Source organism: Pan troglodytes, chromosome 11, assembly GCF_028858775.2.
Source record: "Pan troglodytes isolate AG18354 chromosome 11, NHGRI_mPanTro3-v2.0_pri, whole genome shotgun sequence".
Taxonomy (NCBI): domain Eukaryota; kingdom Metazoa; phylum Chordata; class Mammalia; order Primates; family Hominidae; genus Pan; species Pan troglodytes.
The window spans coordinates 16,923,942-16,943,345 of NC_072409.2; the positions used below are offsets into that span (position 1 = coordinate 16,923,942).

A 19,404-nucleotide genomic window follows, 5' to 3' on the forward strand; every position below is an offset into this window, starting at 1 on the left:
TTTGTTTATTTATTGAGACAAGGTCTCACTGTGTTGTCCAGGCTGGAGTGCAGTGGCCCAATCTTGGCTCACTGCAACCTCCACCTCCTGGGCTCAAGCGATCCTGCCTCAGCCTCCTGAGTAGCTGAGACCACAGGTGCACACCACCATACCCAGCTAATTTTTTGTATTTTTGGTAGAGGTGGAGTTTTACCCTGTTGCTCAAGCTAGTCTCAAACTACTGAGCTCAAGCAATTCAACTGTCTTGGCCTCCCAAAATTCTGGGACTACAGGCATGAGCCACCACACCTGGCCCACACACTTTTAAATAACCAGATATCAGGCTGGGCGCGGTGGCTCACACCTGTAATCCCAGTACTTTGGGAGGCCGATGTGGGCAGATCACAAGGTCAGGAGTTCGAGACCAGCCTGACCAACATGGAGAAACCCCGTTCTCTACCAAAAATACAAAAATTGACCGGGCATGGTGGCAGGTGCCTGTAATCCCAGCTACTCAAGAGGCTAAGGCAGGAGAATCGCTTGAACCATGGAGGCGGAGGTTGCAGTAAGGTGAGATCACACTATTGCACTCCAGCCTGGGTGACAGAGTGAGACTCCATCTCACAAAAAAACAAAAACAGGCTGGGCAGGTGGCTCATGCCTGTAATCCCAGCACTTTGGGAGGCCAAGGTGGGTGGATCACAAGGTCAGAGTTCAAGACCAGCCTGGCCAACATGGTGAAACCCTGTCTCTACTAAAAATACAAAAATTAGCTGGGCACGGTGGCATGCACCTGTAATCCCAGCTACTTGAGAGGCTGAGGCAGGAAAATTGCTTGAACTCGGGAGGTGGAGGTTGCAGTGAGCTAAGATCATGCCACTGCACTCCAGCCTGGGTGATAGAGCAAGACTCCGTCTCAAAACAAAAACAAAAATAAAAACAAAAACAAAAAAACAACTAGATATCATGAGAACTCACTATCACCATGACAGCACCAAGGGGGATGGTGTTAAACCATGAGAAACCACTCCCATGATTCAATCAATTCCCACCAGGCCCCACCTCCAACACCGGGGATTACAGTTGACTGAGATTTGAGTGGTGATATGGTTTGGCTCTGTGTCCCCACCCAAATCTCATCTTGAATTGTACTCCCATAATTCCCACATGTTGTAGGAAGGACCTAGTGGGAGATAATTTGTACCATGGGGGCAGTTTCCCCCATACTGTTCTCATGGTAGTGAATAAGTCTCACAAGATCTGATGGGTTTATCAGGAGTTTCTGCTTTTGCATCTTCCTCATTCTGTCTTGCCATCACCATGTAAGAAGTGCCTTTTGCCCTCTGCCATGATTGTGAGACCTTCCCCAGCCACTTGGAACTGTAAGTCCAATTAAACCTCCATATTTTGTAAATTACCCAGTCTCAGCTATGTCTTTATCAGCAGCATGAAAATGGACTAATACAGTAAATTGGTACCAGTAGAGTGGGGTGTTGCTGAAAAGACACCCCAAAATGTGGAAGCGACTTTGGAACTGGGTAACAGGCAGAGGTTGGAACAGTTTGGAGGGCTAAGAAGAAGACAGGAAAATGTGGGAAAATTTGAAACTTCCTAGAGACATGTTGAATAGCTTTGGCCAAAATGCTGATAGTGATACGGACAATAAAATCCAGGCTGAAGTGGTCTCAGATGGAGATGAAGAATTTGTTGGGAACTGGAACAAAGGTGATTCTTTTTATGTTTTAGCAAAGAGATTGGTGGCATTTTGCCCCTGCCCTAGAGATTTGTGAAAATTTGAACTTGAGAGAGATGATTTAGGGTATCCGGTGGAAGAAATTTCTAAGCAGCAAAGCATTCAAGAGGTGACTTGGGTGCTGGTAAAGGCATTCAGTTTTATAAGAGAAGCAGAGCATAAAAGTTTGGAAAAGTTGCAGCCTGACTATGCGATAGAAAAGAAAAACCAATTTTCAGGGGAGAAATTCAAGCCGGCTGCAGAAATTTGCATAAGTAGCAAGGAGCCTAATGTTAATCCCCAAGACCATGGGAAAAATATCTCCAGGCCATGTCAGAGAAATTCATGGCAGCCTCTCCCACCACAGGAGGGAGGCCCAGGAGGAAAAAGTGGTTTTGTAGGCAGGCCCAGGGTCCCTGTGCTGTGTGCAGCCTAGGGACTTGGTGACCTGTGTCCAAGCTGCTCCAACTATGGCTGAAAGGGGGCCAATGTACAGCTTAGACTATGGCTTCAGAGGGTGGAAGCCCCAAGCCTTGGCAGCTTCCACGTGGTTTTGAGCCTGTGGGTGCACAGAAGTCAAGAATTGAGGTTTGGGAACCTCCATCTAGATTTCAGAAGATGTATGGAAACGCCTGGATGCCCAGGCAAAGGTTTTCTGCAGGGGCAGGGCCCTCATGGAGAACCTCTGCTAGGGTTGTGCAGAAGGGAAATTTGGGGTCGGAGCCCCCACACAGAGTCCCTACTGGGGCACAGCCTAGTGGAGCTGTGAGAAGAGGGACACTGTCCTCCAGACCACAGAATGGTAGATCCACTGACAGCTTGCACCATACGCCTGGAAAAGCCACAGACACTCAATGCCAGCCCATGAAAGGAGCCAGAAGGGAGGCTGTTCACTGCAAAGCTACAGGGGTGGAGCTGCCCAAGACCATGGGAACCAACCTCTTGCATCAGCGTGACCTGGATGTGAGATCTGGAGTCAAAGGAAATCATTTTGGAGCTTTAAAATTTGACTGCCCCACTGAATTTCGGACTTGCATGGGCCCTGCAACCACTTTGTTTTGGCCAATTTCTTCCATTTGGAACAGCTGTATTTACCCAATACCTGTACCCCCATTGCATCTAGGAAGTAACTAGCTTGCTTTTGATTTTACAGGCTCATAGGTGCAAGGGACTTGCCTTGTCTCAGATGAGACTTTGGACTGTGGACTTTTGGGTTAATGCTGAAATGAGTTAAGACTTTGGGGGATTGTTGGGAAGGCGTGATTGGTTTTGAAATATGAGGACATGAGATTTGGAGGGGCCAGGGGCGAATGATATGGTTTGGCTCTGTGTCCCCACCCAAATCTCATCTTGAATTGTACTCCCATAATTCCAATGTTTTGTGGAAGGGACCTGGAGGGAGATAATTTGAATCATGGGGGTGGCTTCCCCCATACTGTTCTCATGGTAGTGAATAAGTCTCACGAGATCTGATGGTTTTATCAGGGGTTTCCGCTTTTGCATCTTCCTCATTCTCTCTTGCTGCTGCCATGTAAGGAAGTGCCTTTCTCCTCCCACCATGATTGTGAGACCTTCCCCAGCCACGTGGAACTGTGAGTCCAATTAGACCTCCTTCTTTTGTAAATTGCCCAGTCTCTGGTATGTCTCATCAGCAGCATGAAAACGGACTAATGCTAGTAGGGACACAGATCCAAACCATATCAATATACATAAGCATATACAAAAAAAAGAGAGAGAAATGTGTGTGTGTGCATTAGTCAGAGTTCTCCACAGAAAAAGAACCAGTAGGATGTGTATATAGAGGGAAATATATTTATTTTAAGGAATTGGCTCATGCGATTATGGAGGCTGGCAAGTCTAAAATCTGAGAATAGACTGGCAGACTAAGACCCAGGGCCCGATGCTGCAGTTCACATCCAAAGGCATCTGTTGCAGAATTCCCTCCTGCTCGTGGGCCATTTTTCTCTGTTCAGGCCTTCAACTGATGGGCGAGGCCCCACTCGCATGATGGAGGCCAATCTGCTTTACTCAAGTCCACTAATTTAAAGTTTTTTTTTTTGAGATGGAGTCTCACTCTGTCGCCCATGCTGTAGTGCAGTGGCATGATCTTGGCTCACTGCAATCTCCACCTCTTGGGTTCAAGCGACTCTCCTGCCTCAGCCTCCCAGGTAGCTGGGACTACAGGCAGGCGCCACCACGCCTAGCTAATTTTTGTATTTTTTAGAAGAGATGGGTTTTCACCATGTTGACCAGGCTGGTCTCGAACTCCTGACTATAGGTGATCTGCGCGGTGGCATGAGCCACTGCACCTGGCTTAATTTAAATGTTAGTCTCATCCAAAAACACCCTCATAGAAACATCCAGAATAATGTATGACCACACATCTCTGGCCCAGTCAAGTTAACACATGAAGGTAACCATCACAACTGGTATATGAGTACACAGAAACACAGTCCCTAGCTCTGTCTGTGGAGAAGGACTAGAATGCATGACACCTCAACAACGAGGACATTCTGCACCCAGATTTTACTTTCAAATACTGTTCCCTAATAAAAGAAATAAGGACTCCATAGAATTTCTCCTCCATTTTCTTGAAGAAATGGTTGATTCCAGGATTGGAACAGGGAAAATATAGATGAAATTAGAAGATGTTGTAGCATCCGAAAGTAAAGAATAACTTGGCCACAAGCAGTGGCTCATGCCTGTAATCCCAGCACTTTGGGAGGCCAAGACAGGCGGATCATCTGAGGTCAAGAATTCGAGATCGGCCTGGCCAACATGGTGAAACCTCATCTCTACTAAAAATGCAAAATAAATAAATAAATAAATAAGCTGGGCATGGTGGTGCATACCTGTAGTCCCAGCTACTCGGGGAGGGTGAGGCAGGAGAATTGTTTGAACCCAGGACGGGGAGGTTGCAGTAAGCCAAGATCATGCCACTGCACTCCAGCCTGGGTGACAAAGGGAGACTCCATCTCAAAATAAAAAAAAAAAAGAAAAAAGAAATTTGAGGTCAGGGAAATTCAGTAACCTACTCAAGACTGTATAGTTCTAAATCACAGTGGCAAAACTTGAACTCATGCCTGCCTGACATCTGAACCACATGGTTATGTACTTTACAGAACATCTGTCTTGCCCCCGTGGTCCATCCCTGCAAACCTGGTTTTTCGTTTTTTGTTTTTTTTTTTTGAGATGAAATCTCGCCCTGTCACCCAGGCTGGAGTACAGTGGCACAATCTCAGCTCACTGCAAGCTCTGCCTCCCGGGTTCATGCCATTCTCCTGCCTCAGCCTCCCGAGTAGCTGACTACAGGCGCCCGCCACCATGCCCGGCTAATTTTTTGTATTTTTAGTAGAGACGGAGTTTCGCCGTGTTAGCCAGGTTGGTCTTGATCTCCTGACCTTGTGATCTGCCCACCTTGGCCTCCCAAAGTGCTGGGATTACAAGCATGAGCCTTTGCGCCTGGCCGCAAGCCTGGTTCTTAATGAGTTGTTGACCAGATCTCGTATGCCCAGCATTTCCCATGCTGGGTGGATATAAATAGACACTCTGTGCTCTAACAAGTCAAAGTCTTGGTTCCCCAGGACTTCTCAGCACTTTAGCATGCACTGTGACTCTCTTCAGAGAATGTGCAGGATGCAGATTGTCTGAACTTACATAAGCATGAAACCGTTTTTTTCTTGCAACATTTGCTAACATCCCAGGTATTATATCCTCCGGCCATACCTTGACTAATATCACCCTTGAGTACTTAGGGACAGTGCGATCCAAGGGGGTCTTTCTTTGGGGGTGAGGGGTAATTACATTTTCTTGGGAGGCTTGCAGGCTGGAAAGCATCCACAGGCCGAAGGGGTTGGTGTTTTCAGGCCCTGGAAGAGCTGGCAGGAGAGTAGATAAGGGCATCAGGGCCCGCCTGGCTCACTGTATGTCAAACTCAGCCAGCAGCTGCTTCCGCTGCATCCTGAGGCTAGCTCTAACGGCAGATAATGCTCCCTCCCCTCTTTACATGGTGGGGGAGTTTGGCCTCCACTGCATTTCCTCTGGCTCAAGAGGCTAAATGTGGTTTCACTGCTGTCTGCCATTGGAAAAATTTGCCTTCCATGCTTTATGGGGCCTGGCGCGGGTGCGGTGGCTCACACCTGTAATCCCAGCATTTTGAGAGGCCGAGGTAGGCAGATCACTTGAAGCCAGGAATTCGAGAGCAGCCTGGCCAACATGGTGAAACCCTGTCTCTATTAAAATTACAAAAAGTAGCCAGGCATGGTGGTGGATGCCTGTACTCTCAGCTACTTGGGAGGCTGAGGCAGGAGAATCGCTTGAATTTGGGAAGTGGAGGTTGCAGTGAGCCGAGATCATGCCATTGCACTCCAGCCCGGGTGACAGAGTGAGACTCTGTCTCACCAAAAAAAAAAAAAAAAAGGCTTTATGGGAAATATGCAAAAGGCCCCAGAGACAAGGAGACAAGCAGCTCTGTCTCAACACCTCTTTTTAGGTAATCAAGGCTGCCAAGGCTACTACCTTGCACAACTCCAGGAGGCACTGTTGACTTAGAGTACATGGAGCACAGTGAATGGTGCCCATTGGGATCCCTGCTAGTCCTGCAACATCCTCTGGAATTGTGCAGTGTGGTGGCCTTCATGGTGTTCTTTTTCATTTCCTGTGCCAAAAATCAAGGCGTCATTTTGCTAAAAATAGGAAAAAATAATAAATTTCAAGTAATGTTTTGCCTCTAAGCATTTTCCAAAATGTCTTAATGAGTCTTAAAAAAAAAAAGCAGGGGGGAGGAATGGGCGCCATGGCTCACGCCTGTAATCCTTTGGTAGGCCAAGGCAGGCAGATTGCCTGAGGTTGGTAGTTGGAGACCAGACTGGCCATCATGGTGAAATGCTGTCTCTACTAAAAATACAAAAATTAGCTGGGCGTGGTGGCAGGCACATGTAATTCTGGCTACTTGAGAGGCTGAGGCAGGAGAATTGTTTGAACCTGAGAGGCAGAGGTTGAGTGAGCCGAGATCACGCCACTGCACTCCAGCCTGGGTGACAAGAGCAAAACTCCACCTCAAAAAAAAAAAAAAGTCCAGGCGCGGTGGCTCACACCTGTATTCCCACCACTCGGGAGGCCAAGGTGGGCAGATGACCTGAGGTCGGGAGTTCGAGACCAGCCTGACCAACATGGAGAAACTCCGTCTCTACTAAAAAATACAAATATTAGCCAGGCATGGTGGTACACGCCTGTATTCCCAGCTACTCAGAAGGCTGAGGCAGGAGAATCGCTTGAACCTGGGAGGCGGAGGTTGCAGTGAGCTGAGATTGTACCATGGCACTCCAGCCTAGGCAATAGAGCGAGACTCTGTTTCAAAAAACAAAAACAAAAACAAAAAACACTTGACCCTGAACTTCAATGTCTAATTCCTAAAGTAAGAATAATCACACATATTTCAGCAAGTCATTGGGAAACTGAATGAGGAAATGCATGGAATGCTCTTTGGAAGCTATGAAGCACGATATAGTTATAGTAACCATGGTAACAACAATGCGTTAGTGAGATGTAAAGTTGCGCACAAAGCACCAGTAACAAATTCCCAATCTCTGAGGAATTCTGTGTACTTGGCGGCAGTTCCTATGGATTGATAACCACTCATCCTACAGATATATTTCACAGTCAAATCTATGCCAGGCTCCAAGCTTAGGTTGGGGATATCTATTAAGAACTGCGGAGAGCATAAGATTTTACCCTACATGGTAGCTAACTTGAGTGCTAACAGAACACACAAGATTCCTGGGTCAGAGACAAAAGATTTTATTCCTCACAGCATGAGAAGCAGCATAAGTATCAACATATTTGCATTAGTTCCTCTTACCCCCAAGTCCCACGGGAGTAGGGCTGCCAGATTTAGAAAACAAAAATATAGAGCACCCAGTTGGATTTGAATTTTAGATTAACAATGAATACATTTTTAGCATGTCCCAAATATTGCCTGGGATGTGCATATACTAAAAAAGTATTCCTAAAAAAAGTATTCTTTATTTATCTGAAATTCAAATTCAAGGGGAAGTCTTGTATTTTAACTGGCAACTCGACATGGGTGACACAGATGAGTTCAGCTGTATGAGTTCACCCACAGTGAGTTGCATTACAAGAGACTGACACTGATTTGAAGAACCTAAATCTTTTATAATCTTTTATAAGGGCAGTAAGCATGCTTGCCCTTTAATTCAGAGAGCCACAGGCTCTGCCTTCCAAGGCTATTTGCATGGAAAGGTAGTCCAGAACAAAAGGCAGTCAGTGGCTCTGCTTGTAAGACTTGAAAAACCACTGGAGAATTGGCTCCCAATGCACCCTAGTGAACAGGTGCTGGGAAAGGGATTTGGCTGTGGCTTCAGTATCTTGAGATAAATGCTTGTCAGTGGGGCTGGTTTCCATCATATCCCTCCCCTAATTCCCACCCCCACTCCACTTTCAGTCTGATTTCTTTGCAGGGAGAGACGAGGTTGTATGGTCACAGAGGAGTAAGTCTGTCAAAAATAAGAAATGGACGAGAATACATACCCTCCCATTTCCATTCATTCAGCAAATGTCTAGTGCCTACCATGGTCCAGACACTGTGCTAGGCACTGGGGCTGCAACAGCAGAGGATACCCAGCCAGTCCTTGCCCACATGGCACTTCAGTCTGATGAATTTGTGAAGGGACCTGGAAGAAAAATGACAGCTCCACGGCCGGGCACGGTGGCTCACTCCTGTAACCCCAGCATTTTGGGAGGCCAAGGCAGGAGGATAACGAGGTCAGGAGTTCAAGACCAGCCTGGTCAACATAGTGAAACCCATCTCTACTAAAAATACAAAAATTAGCCGGTCATGGTGGCATGTGCCTGTAGTCCCAGCTACTTGGGAGGCTGAGGCGGGAGAATCGCCTGAACCCAGGAGGCGGAGCTTGCAGTGAGCTGAGACCACGCCATTGCACTCCTGCCTGGGTGACAGAGTAAGCCTCCGTCCCCCCAGCCAAAAAAAGAAAGAAAAGAAAAATGACAGCTCCTTTTTGTAAAGAAATAGCTCCAATTGGGAAGCCCCTGCTCACTTCTCTGCCATGGAGGCTTCAGCGGTAGGCTGAATCTTCCTGCAACTCTTCAGTATGCCTCCTGTGTCTCCACTGCCCCGACTTTGTTCCAACTGTAGCTGCTGCCTAGCAAGGCCTCCCCTCTGTCCCACTTTCCTCCTCCTAATATCCTGCTTTTCCTTGGAAAATTTTAGCTCAAATCTTGCCCCCATCCAAGAACCCTTCTTAGAATGACTCTTCCTGTCTTTGTATTCCCACTATAGATTTCAACCTTACACTGAGCATGGATAACAACCTGCTTTGGATCAGAAGCCCCGGGAGAGCCGGGTGCGGTGGTCGTGTCTGTAATCCCAGCACTTAGGCAGGAGGATCACTTGAGAGCAGGAGACCCTGTCTCTAAAATAATAATAACAATTGTTATTATTATTTAAAGAAGAAGTAGTGGAAGAGACCCAGAGCCTGAAAGCTGGGGTCACACTCCCTGGGTTTCAGGTCAGGCTCTGCCACTGTAAAGCTGAACAACCCTGGGAAAATCACTCTACCTCTCTGGGTTCCAGCTCTGCCATCTGTCTAGTAGGACCATAGTGAGGACTGAATGAGGTCATGCAGATAAAAAAGGCCCGCACAGAGCAACATGCTCACTCCTTAAGTCATAATGAGGACAATGATGCTAAACTGCTTGTATATTCCATTTATTTTAATTCCCCGCAACAACCCTATCTGGCAAATGTTATAATCTTCATTTTATGGATGGGAAAACTGAGGCTCAGAGACAAGAAGTCTCTAGCTTCTCTGTACAGAGCATTTTTTTTTTCCCTAGATGAAGTCTCACTCTGTTGCCCAGGGTGGAGTGCAATGGTGCAATCTTGGCTCGCTGTAACCTCCGCCTCCTGGGTTCAAGTGATTCTCATGCATCACCCTCCCGAGTAGCTGGGATTACAGGTGTGCACCACAATGCCCCGCTAATTTTTGTATTTTTAGTACAGACTAAAAATTTAGTATTTCACTTAATTAACTAAATTTAACTAAATTTGGTACAGACTAAAAATTTTATATTTCACCATGTTGGCCAGGATGGTCTCAAACTCCTGACCTCAGGTGATCCACCTGCCTCAGCCTCCCAAAGTGCTGGAATTACAGGCGTTAGCCAATCGGGGCCCAGCCTTCTCTGTACAGAACTCCAGTTGGCTCCCCTAACATCATGGCTTGCTGTTCCTCATCTCCAATGTGGGAAGAAATGGGTTTTTTGCACGATAAACATAATTTGTGGACATTTGAACCCTTGTTGTCTTGGCAATGCTAAAGTCATTTTGAGCCTTTGCAGACGTGTGCAGCTCATTTCCTTCTGCTCTTGCTCGGCCTCTCCCTCCCTCCTCCTCCATCAGCCTTGCTCTAGGGCCAGACATGTGTTTTGGGGTCCGAGTCCTGCCCTGAGGCCTCCTGCTTGCCTAGGTCTGGTTTGTTCCTGGATAGTCGGGTCTCTGAATTTCCCGAGAGGCCTGAGATGCTGAGAGCCAGCAGAAGTGGACAGGGCAAAGAGTGCCTGGTTCCAGTTGGGGAATGTAACCTGCTCCTGATCCCCCAGGTGTTCACCAGGGACTCATAGCCCTCTCTTCTAAGTTCTGCTGACAAATACAAACCCTAACCCTAACCCTTCCACTCACTTGGCAGCAAATCATACTCCATCTCCATTCTTCAAGTTAAATTAAAACCAACTGCTCCAGGAAGTGCTGTGTCGTCAGGGATGCTGGGGATGGATACAGGCATCACAGAGAGAAGCCGCTGTTTATGTTTTCCCTACCGCCAATGCCATGCTGCTAGCTGCTGTGTGGCACTGCTTGGGTGACAGTCTTCTGTATCTATCCACTGTGGCTGCCTCATATCACCCAGTTTCTGGTTCAGGCCACCGTGATCCTTCTAAGCATGGGGGCTCAGCCAGCAATTTCATCTCACAGTGCTGAGCTCAGCCACTGGTGCCCTGGGGGTTTGCGGTGCCCACTCACTGCCCCTTCCCCCCAGGGGGAACTCTCCTTTTCATCCCCTAGAAACATTAAGCATGCATTCTGCCCCTTTCTCTGACCCGAGGCCTCAGGGCTTATCCGGAAGGTTAGGAACTTAGAAATGCAAAGGGCTTGTATACTCTCTTTGGTAGGGAGGGTGCTTAAGCTCCCCGCCGAGGGTGGGAATGTCTTCCATTCCTTCCTGAGCCAAATAATCTCCCCTTTTTGCAATACTCAGCAGCTCAGATTGGCTCAGCCAAGGGGTCTTCTTTCTACAACAGCGGGAAAACAAAACCCAAGCTCTCTGTGGGCCAGCACAGCACCCGCAGCCCCTTAATCCAGTCCCCGTGGATCCGCCTGAGAGACAGGGTCTATGAATCCATTTTAGAGATAGACGAGCTTTTTCATAGTGAGCAACACCGTCATCAGAATGGCTGTTGCTGGCCGGGCACGGCGGCTCACGCCTGTAATCCCAGCACTTTGGGAGGCCGAGGCGTGGATCACTTGAGGTCAGGAGTTCAAGACCAGCCTGGCCAACATGGTGAAACCCTGTCTCTACTAAAAGTACAAAAAGATTAGCCGGGCGTGGTGGCACATGCCTGTAATTCCAGCTACCCGGGAGGCTGAGGCAGGAGAATCGCTGGAACCCAGAAGGCAGAGACTGCAGTGAGCCGAGATTGCACCATCACACTCCAGCCTGGGCGGCAGAGTGAGACTCCATTTCAAAACAAAATAAAAAGACCAACCTGGGCAACACAACGAGACCCTGTCACTCTCTCTCTCTCTCTCTTTTTTTTTTTTCCCTGAGATGGAGTCTAGCTCTGTTGCCCAGGCTGGAATGCAGTGGTGTGATCTCGGCTCACTGCAACCTCCGCCTCCCGGGTTCAAGCGATTCTCCTGCCTCAGCCTCCCAAGGAGCTGGGACAACATGCATGAGCCACCACATCTAGCTAATTTTTTGTATTTTTAGTACAGATGCAGTTTCACCATGTTGGCTTGGATGGTCTCGATCTCTTGACCTCATGATCCGCCTGCCTCAGCCTCCCAAAGTGCTAGGATTGCAGGCGTGAGCCACTGTGCCTGACCTGACCCTGTCTCTTACAAACGTAAAAAAAGCCAGGTGTGGTGGCATGCACCTGTCATCCCAATACTCAAGAGGCTGAGGTGGGAGGATCGCTTGAGCCTGGGAGGTTGAGGCTACAGTGAGCCAAAATGGCGCCATTGCACTCCAGCCTGGGCAACAGAGATCCTGTCTCAAGGAAAAAAAAAAAAGAATCTGAAGCTAGGTGGATTATCTCAGGCTTGTTCTACTACATACAAATTTTATTTCTAATGCCCAAAAGATAACATGCAAACTCTCGAGAAGACCTGGTACGTTAGCTTTTTTAAATGTGTGTTTTAAAATTGTTTTTATGTACTTAATTTTAAAAATACATAAGACATTCTCATGAAACAACAATCTGAAAGTGTAAAAAGGTTTACAGGTCAGGTGTGGTGGCTCATGCCTGTAATCCCAGCACTTTGGGAGGCCGAGGCAGGCGGATCACAAGGTCAGGAGTTTGAGACCAGCCTGGCCAACATGGTGAAACCCTGTCTCTACTAAAAATACAAAAATTAGCCAGGCATGGTAGCACCTGTAGTCCCATCTACTCAGGAAGATAAGGCAGGAGAATCACTTGAACCCGGGAGGCAGAGGTTGCAGTGAGCTGAGATTGCTCCACTGCACTCCAGCCTGGAAGGCAGAGTAAGACTCTGTCTCAAGAAAAAAAAAAAAAAGGAAAAAATATAAAATGCAAACCCCTGGTCTTCCCCTTCCAAGCCTCCCTGCTGTGACTCCTCAGCTGGCCTCTCTGGCCCAATGTCCTCCTGCAGGGATCTCACGGTCCTTTTCCCGTGCCAGGGCACACATACTTTTCCCTGCCCCGCACTCCTTCCAAATGCTGTCTGTTCATTCCACTTCCTCCAAGACTCTACTCTCATGTTCCCTTCTGCTTCTCCGGACCAACCTTACCACTCCTGGGAATTTCTTTAAAACACCTCCCACCAGGCCCCCAAGACCTAGGAGTTTCCCCACCTGCGTGGGGCTGAGAAGCAAGTGAGAGAGCTATGGGAACAAATCCTAGCTCTGCAAATGCCAAGCTTGTGATTGTGAGGAAGTCACTGCCATCTGGATCTCGTTTCCTCATCTGTAAATTGAGGGCTGGGACTGGCCATCTCTCAGGGTTCCTGGGCTGTGTGTTTTTCTAGTTCTGTGGAAGTTTTGCACTTCCTTTATCTGGTATTTCTGTGAAAAAGGCTCATCAGACTTTGGGGAAATTGATCCTCCCCCTGCCTCCCAGCTCACTGTTACTGACATTTCTCTTCCCCACCAAGATCTCAAGGAGGGCATTTTCCCTGCCAAGAACATTCTGGAAGTGCATTCCAAACCCTGCCTGCCAGAGGCCACCTCACCTTGGTGTTTCTGACATGGAGAATCTGAGGAAGAAAGGGGAGGACAGAGGGAGGACAGGGTGAGAGAGGATGGGAAGAGGAAATGCAAGAAATGCAAGAGGTGGTTATCCAAGTCACTGGGGAGGGCCTACCAGTAGTAGGCTCCAGGTGAGCTTAACAGAAGTGTTAGGCCAGGCGTGGTGGCTCAAGCCTGTAATCACAGCACTTTGGGAGGTCAAGGTGGACAGATCACCTGAGGTCAGGAGTTTGAGACCAGCCTGGCCAACATGGCGAAACGCCGTCTCTACTAAAAATGCAAAAATTAGCCGGGCATGGTGGCATACAACTATAATCCCAGCTACTCAGGAGGCTGGGGCAGGAGAATCACTTGAACCCGGGAAGTGGAGGTTACAGTGAGCTGAGATCGAGCCAGTGCTCTCCAGCCTGGGCAACAAGAGCGAAACTCCATATCAAAAAAAAAGGAAGTGTTACCGGTGGAGGGTGTGTAGGTTCTTGGCATTCTGAGCAAAGAATTGGACAAAAATGCAGAAACAAAGCAAGGAAAAAATGAAGCAACAAAAGCAGAGATGTATTGAAAATGAAAGGCGCAGGTGAGCCAAGATCATGCCACTGCACTCCAGCCTGGGCCACAGAGCGAGACTCTGTCCCAAAGAAAAAAAAAAAAAAAAGACAACCTCAGAACTGAAATGTGATCCTGGGAAGGCTACCAAACATGTAAAAGGTTTACAAAAATTTGCATTGTCATGAATTATTATAATCTTTTATAAGTCATTCAATCAGTTTGCAGAGAGAGAGAGGGGCCAGAAGTCCAACTGGTAGGAAATTCTTACCCTAGGCCAGCGCGGTGGCTCACACCTGTAATCCCAGCACTTTGGGAGGCCGAGGTGGGTGGATCATGAGGTCAGGAGTTCAAGACCAGCCTGGCCAAGATGGTGAAACCCACCTCTACTAAAAACTACAAAAAGTAGCCGGGTGTGGTGGCAGGTACCTGTAATCTCAGCTACTCCGGAGGCTGAGGCAGGAGAATCGCTTGAACCTAGGCGGCAGAGGTTGCAGTGAGCCAAGATCACACTATTGCACTCCAGCCTGGATGACAGGGCGAGACTCCATCTCAAAAAAAAAAAAAAGAAAGAAAGAAATTCTTACCCTATTGTTGGCATGTTAGGTTTCTGGGTTCTTTCTCCTTGAGCGGCCCAAATGATGCTGCTCGACTGTATGCAAACAAACACATTGCCATGAATTAAGAATATTCCAGTGGCTCACGCCTGTAATCCCAGCACTTTGGGAGGCTGAGGCAGGCAGATCACGAGGTCAAGAGATTGAGATCATCCTGGCTAACACGGTGAAACCCTGTCTCTACTAAAAATAAAAGAATTAACTGGGCATGGTGGTATGTGCCTGTAGTCCCAGCTACTCGGGAGGCTGAGGCAGGAGAATCCCTTGAACCCAGTAGGCAGAGGTCAGGCTGGTCTTGAACTCCTGACTTCAAGTGATCCGCCCACCTCGGCTTCCCAAAGTGCTGGGATTACAGGCGTGAGCCACTGTGCCCGGCCTAACCATGTTTTTAATAGCCAGTGAGCATCAGGTGCTCACCTAAACATAAGGAAGGATATCAAAGTTAAATACATAGCTATTTTTGCCAATAACTCAGAAGATTTAGCTAATAGTATTAAATTAACTCTCATTTGTCAAAAAAAAAAAAAGCACGCAAACCAAGATCATTTTGTTTTGGCTGGGTTTATAGTTTTATAACCTTCTATGCCAAACTCTGACACCTCAAAGTATTTAGCAGAGACAAATACAAAGTCCAGACAAAAATGTATGCTGACAATTCTGAAGGCATTTCTATTTTACCAATAATTTTAAAACCAGCTTGCTTACTAAAGTTATACTTAAGTCATGTGAACTTGAAAATTGCTTAGACTTATTTAGTTAATTTATGAGCACTCTTTTATTTATAAGCCAATTTGGTAGGCACAAGATATAACAGTAAGTGTACCTACAAATAAACACATCTAGACATGTACATACCGACACAAACAAAGATCCAATAGCTTGGAACTGTAGCCATGAGATAGCAATACAAGCTCGCTGGTTTTACTTTGTTTGCCCCAATAGATAATCCAATGAAGGCTGTGAACTAAAATTTTGGGTAAAGTAGTTTTCATGGCAGTTTGATTTTTTTGTTTGTTTGTTTGTTTGTCTATTCATTTAAGACTGAGTTTCGCTCTGTCACCCAGGCTGCAGTGCAGTGGCGCAATCTCAGCTCACTTCAACCTTCGCCTCCTGGGTTCAAGTGATTCTCCTGCCTCAGGCTCCCAAGTAGCTGGGATTATAGGCGTGTGCCACCATGCCCAGCTAATTTTTTGTATTTTTAGTAGAGACAGGATTTTACCATGTTGGCCAGGCTACTCTCGAACTCCCGACCTCAGGTAATCCACCCATCTTGTCCTCCCAAACTGCTGGGATTACAAGCTAGAACCACCTCGCCTGGCCTGGCAGTTTGATTTTTATTTGTATTTATTTTTTCTTTTTTCTTTTCTTTCTCAGTCTCCAGCCTCCCGAGTAGCTGGGATTACAGGTGCACGCCACCAGGCCTGGGGAATTTTTCTATATTCTGTAGAGACGGGGTTTCGCCACGTTGCCCAAGCTGGTCTGGAAATCCTGAGCTCAAGCAATCCGCCCACCTCGGCCTCCCAAAGTGCTGGGATTACAGGCGTGAGCCACCGCGCCCGGCCGAATTATTTAAGAAGCGAATTTCTTAGTCTATGAAAATGACGTTCAATGGCAAATGGCAAAATGAAGTTCTGACTTTTCCATCTGTAAAGTAGATTGATATGAGCGGGAGTGAGAAGACCTTGTCGCTATCAGTATAAGACAAGAGAACTGAGGGCAGCCAGTTGTGGCCACAGCAACTCTCTGAGTGAATTGCTGCCACACTGGGCACAGAAGCGCACACTCTGAAATCGAATGTTTGGATTCCTTTCTACATAATTCTAGTAAAGAGTTATTCCACAGCCTAGGGGCTGCCTTAGAGCCCCATTTGAGACACTCTGGGCTCACAGATCATGAAGTCAGTGCGCAAACGCGGGCAGACCCTGAACCAGGTGCCCAACGCCCAGCCCTCACTTCGAGAGCTCAGGACTCTCGCAAGAGCGACTCCAGCCCCGGCCTGCCGCTGTCTACATTCGCGCTCTTCCTTCCTCGGGAAACAAACGGCGGATCAGACCTCCAAAGCTCTGAGTTTCCCAGAGTTTGGCCGTGCGCCAGCGTAGCGCGGCCCCTCCCAGCAGCACAGCACAGACCCCACCCCATCCTCCAATGCCCGGGGTTCCTGCTCTATCACCTACACCACCACCACCACCACCACGTGCAGGCCCGAGAAGGCAAAAGAGGCCCAGCCACTCTCACCGGAGATTTTATCCGCCTCCCCGGCACACACACACTCTCACTCACGCACTCGCTCGCCGGCCTTCCAGCTGTCTGTGTCCGGGGCGGGGACCGGCTTGGCACCGACCGCTGCGGGCGGGGCAGAGCGCGCCGCCCGCTGTCAGCGCTCGCCGGCTCCTCGCGCCCCTGCCCGCTGCGCTCTGCCCAGAGCAGAAGCCCGGCCGGCCGGCCCACGGGCGGGAGGACGGGCCTCCGCTCGGGCGGAGGCGGCGCGGTGGCTGATCAGAGAGCGGAGGGCCTCGCCGGGGCCGGGAGCTGGGCGCGGTCCTGCTCAGCCCAGCTCGCCGCGCGCCGGCCCTCGGCGCCCTGGTTCTGCGGATCAGGTGGGTCCCGCGGGGAGCCGCCCAGGTCCCCGGAGGCCACGAGCAGGACACGGACGGGGGGCTCCGCCCTTGGGAGAGGGTGGTGAGGGAGTGGAGGCGGGCCGCTGCTCCGGCGCTGCCCGGTGTCTGCCCTGCCTGTGTCCCTGCTTTTGTTCTTGTCGCTACCTCGGTGCCAAATCGGACCCAGTTTCTGTCCCCCTGTCCCCATCCTGTGGCCGTCCCTCCCTCTGTCCAGCCTTCCAAGACTGGAGCCTGAGGAGCTGCAAGCTGAGGTTCCCCCACGGGTCCGCGGGGTTGGGGTGGAGGAAGAGAGGGGAGACGCAGGGGACACAGGATGCGACCAAGTAAGTCGCAGTGAGTAAGGGGTCTGTCCTTGCCTGTGGGGCAGGACAGAGGAATGGCTCTTGCCCAGGACAAGATAGGAAGGGGGCGCCTCTGGGAAGGGGAATCTGGGAGTGGGGGGATAAAGTGAGGGTCGCAGGAACCCCAAGGAGGAGGGGAATAGAGAGGGAGATGTCAGAGAGCTTCGGAGAGCCGAGGACTCAGTCAGACGCCCAGCATGGGGAAAGTTTCCGACACTAACTTTGGCATCCGGGGTGCCCGCAGCACTGGGGCGATGGGAGGCGGGAGTTTCCTCCAACTCTTCAAACCTTGCTCCTACTCGAAAAGGACACCACCCCGCGTTTGGAAATGGCAGGAAAACGGCTAAACACAATGATTGCACAAACTCTTGAAGAAAGTAAAAAAAAAAAAAAAACAGTAAAAAGAAGAAAAAAATGTCAGCGCGCAAAGAGCCAGAGAAGCAGAGGGATTTGAGATTCCTCGATCTTCCCGCTGTGGCGGCCGGGAGGGACGGGGAGGCGCGGAGGGTGTGAGGGCCGCTCCTCCCGGCAGGAAGGAACCGAGACCCGAGGCAGGTGTTTTGAGGCTTTGCTCTTCCTTTGCACTCCTTCGGGCTCCTGAGCAGGCCTGGCTGCCTCCTTCCTTTACCTGGAAACAGGCGTGTCTGAGGAGGCAGGAGATGTAGGGTGCAGCCCTGGCCTGCCGCTTGCTGCCAGTAAGGAGCCACCTTCCCAGACAGAGCCTCAGTTTCCCCGATTGTGAAATAAGGATACTACTGGAGACCTTCCTTCCAGTCTCTGAGTAAGGAAATGCAAGTGCATGGCGAAGGAGGGCTCTGGGAGTGGGTGGTGTGGAGGACAGGGTTATTCTGCTGCATTTCTATACTTCTTTGACTACATCAGGCACTTTCTACCTCTTTCGGAGTTACATCTGGGTGAATTTTGCCTCCTCTACCAGATGGGGGGCAGCATGTGGATCTAAGTTATCTCATTTACATGTAACAGGTGCTCAATGACTGAATAAGGCAGAGCTGAACAAGTCCCTAGGGATTGCCCAGTCCAGAAGTTTCAACTCTGTCCTGTAAGGCCCGGCATCCTGCCTCAAGGGCCACCATGGTAGGGGAGGGGAACCTAGAGGACAGGGCTCTGGCCCCTTCCCTATCTTATTTCAGACAGAACCAGTTCCATTCTTCCTTTATGTCCTCTATGTATTGGGAAACTCCTGAGAACGTTTTTGATGTCAGATTGCTCAGATCCAACCTGATCCAGTTTTTGGTGGAGTAGCTGAGGTCCAGAAGTGTGCAAAGTGATTTGGGCAAACTTCTCTAGTGGCCACACCTTACCAAGAGACCTGTCCCCTAAATAATAGGCTAGGAGCTGCCTTTGTCTGGCCATGGTGGCTCTGAGCAGCCATTTCCCCAGCTCTTACCACCAGCTCTCCTACACTCCAACTCCAGGGCCACAGGGCTGCCTTCTGGCCCTTCTGGGAGAAGCAGCCTGTGAATCTCATCCTCTGAGCACTTCCAGGCCTTTAGTGGGACCATTTATGTGAGTTGGTCTCACAGGTTGAGGTAAAAAATAATGAGGTTCCCTGGCCCAACTGAGTAGACTAGGTACCTGGCTGTGTCCCTGCTTTTGTTCTTGTTGCTACTTCTATGTCAGAACGGACTCAGTCTCTGTCCCCATTCTGCGCCCGTCCCTGCCTTCGTCCAGCCTTCTAAGACTGGAGCCTGAGGGGCTGTGGGCTGAGCAGCCCCTCAGGCTAATCCATTTTCTAGTTGAGGAAAGGAAGGCTGAGAGAGACCAAGAAACATATGGGCACTCAGCAACTAAATGGCAGCTAGGATTTGAATGCAGTTCTGGCTCTAAGGTTGGTGCTTTTTCCATTACATCACCTCTCATGATGGCTAAAAAATGGCTAATGGACAAATGTCATGGAGATGGGGCAGAGGTGAGGGGAGAACAACCGAAGGAGGGGGCAGCTTTCAGTAGGGGACTGGACATTAATAGAGGTATAAACTCATAAATATAATTTTATCTGAAATGAATGTACTCTTTGCCCTGTACTTTCCT

General features: G+C 49.0%; 1 long non-coding RNA gene and 1 pseudogene across 3 annotated transcripts in view; one reads left to right on the forward strand and one right to left on the reverse strand.

Annotated features, from left to right (window-relative positions):
• LOC129136051 (uncharacterized) overlaps positions 1–19,404 on the reverse strand; it is a 164,256-nt gene that overhangs the window by 18,052 nt on the left and 126,800 nt on the right. The gene's annotated exons all lie outside the window — the stretch shown is intronic.
• Positions 16,585–19,404, forward strand: part of GGTA1 (glycoprotein alpha-galactosyltransferase 1 (inactive)) — a 54,989-nt pseudogene continuing 52,169 nt past the window's right edge. For both annotated transcript variants that reach the window (NR_132137.3, NR_132138.3), the window contains exon 1: positions 16,585–16,990. The product of NR_132137.3 is annotated as a glycoprotein alpha-galactosyltransferase 1 (inactive), transcript variant 2 (transcript). The remainder of the gene's footprint in view (positions 16,991–19,404) is intronic.